The sequence below is a fragment of the Cervus elaphus genome, chromosome 12, assembly GCF_910594005.1.
Source record: "Cervus elaphus chromosome 12, mCerEla1.1, whole genome shotgun sequence".
Classification (NCBI taxonomy): domain Eukaryota; kingdom Metazoa; phylum Chordata; class Mammalia; order Artiodactyla; family Cervidae; genus Cervus; species Cervus elaphus.
Genome location: NC_057826.1, coordinates 39,493,088 through 39,496,404, shown reverse-complemented (window position 1 = coordinate 39,496,404; position 3,317 = coordinate 39,493,088). Strand labels below are relative to the sequence as shown.

Below are 3,317 nucleotides of genomic sequence, written 5' to 3'. Positions count from 1 at the left end.
AAATCTCCAATCAGTTCCAATTTTCCTTCCCTGACTCTATTTTCTTGTTCTGATCTGTGCAAATGATCTAGTCCTGCTGAATAGCTGACATCCTGGGACTTCACTTTGTGCCTGTCTTATATTGAAGTCCTGGTCTTATGGATCTAGTATTTTCTTAGTTTACTTCCTCATTTTGCTGAAATACTTTCTCTAGTAATTTTCTAAGAAAGTTTGCATTAAAGGTAGTTTGAGTCCTTGCATATACTAAAATATAGTAACTGTAATGTTTCCCTTTACCCAGGCCTACACAAAAATCTCGCTTCATTTATGAAACTTCCTTAGAGCCAGTAATAAATTCTGCCTTATCTTTTATAACACTTACCATATCATTCATTAGCCATATACTCCCGTTGTGCAATTATCTCAAGTACATGCATTTTATCTTTCACATTAGTTAGAGTCATAAACTTTTATGAATCCTTCAAAGCACCTACTTCGGTATTTCACACAAAAATGATTTGTTTGGCTCCTTATAATACCTACCACCAAGGAAGTATTCATCTATTCTGTTAATGTGGAGACTGAAAGTTTTATTAATGTCACTTTCCATCTGAGTTTATTTTAGATTGAAAAGAGAAAAGGGCATAATCCAACTGAAAAAGAGTAACAGGTTAGGGATCTGAACCACCAAGCATTTGAAGAATATTCCTTATGACAACTGAAATATAATTTTATATAAAATTATATACACCTTAAATTCAGGATACTACAGTAAAGAACTAGATATATTCTAGCCATAGTTTATTTCATGCCATATGTTTATCGGAATATACTTACCTTATCCATCATGGTGATAATTTCCCTAAGTCTTATGCCAATGTGAACCTATTGAGGATGCAAGTCTCTATAAGCAAAGTTGTCCTTTCTATCTTTGCTATCTTAGGGATTTTTCACTTTTTAACAAGGACATACATGGTGATTACTTTATATTTCAGGTATATTCTAAGTGTTTTTATAAATATTTAACTCATTTAATCACAACAACCAGAGAAAACAAGTGCTGTTACTATCCTCATTTTACGGACGGGGAAATCAAAGCACAGAGAAGTCAAATAATTTGCCTAAGACCACATAGGTCACAACCAGAGAGACAGAGCTAGGATTCAACTTCAGGTAGTCTGACTTCAGAGACCTTACACTTAGCCACTCTCTCGGTTTATGTATGCCTAATGAGACGATGACAACTCTTCTTAATACTGAGCCTGGCTGTGTTCTCCAGGTCTGGGAAAGATACTCCAGTACTCTTGCCTGGAGAATCCCATGGAGCGAGGAGCCTGGTAGTCTACAGTCCATGGGGTCGCAAAGAGTCGGACACGACTGAGCGACTTCACTTTCTTAGTGTCACAATTGAGTGTGCCCACCTTATTGAAACATTTCTTCACCAAGCCACACTCTGGTTTTCCTGCCACCTCGCCTACTGTCTTCTCAATCTCCTTTTTGTATCCTCTTATCTTTTCAACCTTTTGCTCAAGATAAAAAGTCTTAGAGTCTTTCTTCCTCCCTCTTTCAGATCTTTCCTTATCTAAAAATAGTTTGTGAATATTCTCGCTGTTCTGCTTTCATAATAATTGGGGCAGGCTAAACATTCACTATACTAAGACCATTCATGTGTCCCCAGATCTACTTCTTTTCCTAAGTCTGGTTTTATAAATGCTGGTGATAAACCAAGTCTGATTTATACGATGCATCTTGTGTGTGAAATGTCTGTGACTCTAGGTATCTGATCAATCTGGAAAAATGGTAGCACAGCTAGTGTGACAATGTTTGAAGATAACCATTGCTAGTTTGATGACTACCAGTTGCCATTAAATGAACTGTAAAATTTTAAAAAATAAATAAAAATAGTCATCTAAGCACTACCTAATGCTTTACCCTATTTGATTTTTCTTCATAGCACAATACTATATGAGATTATGTACATACTTATGTCACATGTGTGTTTCTTCTACTAGCATGTAAGTTCCATAATGTGTTTAAATCTATCTTAATTTGTGTTCCTTTAAAATAGGCTGTTTTCTTTTTACCCCTTCTTGCCTTCTTTTGAATTATTATTCATTTTGTTTAAATTAATTATTTTATTATTTCAGTTTTACTCTCTGATTCTGTTGTTTTAGATAAAACATGCATGCTTAATACATCATTTTTGAAGATCTAAAACAAAATTATTATCTTTCTCCTGGATAACATAGGGACCTTAGAATGCTTTAACTCCATTAATTTTTTTTTGGCATACATACTATTATTGTCTAGTATTTTAAATGCATCTTTTCTTGAAACCTAATAAGCATTATTATTACTGCTTTTTACAGTCATTTAAAAAAATGTTTGTCCATACTTTCATCACTTTCTTTGCTTTTCTTTCTGCATCTCAAACATTGTCCCAAATCTTAGTCTCAGGTTACCATCCTTTTGCTCAAACTTTCCATGGAGAGGTTCTTCAGTAGGTGAACTTTCTTAGTTTGTGTTAATTTAAACAAAACTCTTGAACTCTTCTTCAGGGGTAGTGCATTCTTTGACAATTATTCAGGAATGGAAGAGGTGAGAATATTAATGTGAAAGTATCATAATGCCCCATAACTGCACAATTCTGTAGCTGAATTTGGAACATCTGATTGTGAACCAAAATAGCTCATTTATCATGCCACGCTTCACCCTGGCTAGAATATAACAGAAGCCATACTTCGGGTTATGGCACCAATATGTACAACTTCTCCTTTATTTCAGGCCCAGAGTTTTTTTCATTTAGGACAAGAACCAGTTAGCCTGAAGACGGTGAGTTGTAGCTTATCTTTTGTAAAAGGGGAATTGGAATAAAGAAGATGCAAAAGAACCAGTATACAGGCAGATCAGTTTCAGTAAAAAGTATATGTGGCTCAGTGGTAAAGAATCTACCTGCAATGCAGTAGACACCAGTTTGATCCCTAGTTCAGGAAGACCCACTGGAGTAGGAAATGGCAATCTACTCCAGTATTTTTGCCTGAAAAATTCCATGGACAGAGGAGCCTAGCAGGCTACAGTCCATGGGGTTGCAAAAACGTTGGACATGACTTAGCAACTAAACAACAACATATGTATAACTATCTAGAAATTCATTCTTTTAAAATTGTTTGGTCCCTAATGCCATCAACAGGACTCCTAGAATATCTTTTGTTCCCCTGGGAGTATCTATTTGAAAACACTAAACTACCATATAGCTTGTGAAACCCACAAGACTGTTCCTCCAAGGCTCTTGGGAAGAACGCAGAGATCAGAAAAATATATGTAGCCTTTCAATTTCA

General features: G+C 35.5%; 1 non-coding gene across 1 annotated transcript; it reads left to right on the top strand.

The window, feature by feature from the left end:
* Nucleotides 1–1,572: 1,572 nt before the first annotated feature.
* Nucleotides 1,573–1,704, top strand: LOC122706026. The gene has a single exon (XR_006344283.1). It is a non-coding gene; the product is annotated as a small nucleolar RNA SNORA72 (small nucleolar RNA).
* The last annotated feature ends 1,613 nt before the right edge of the window (nt 1,705–3,317 follow it).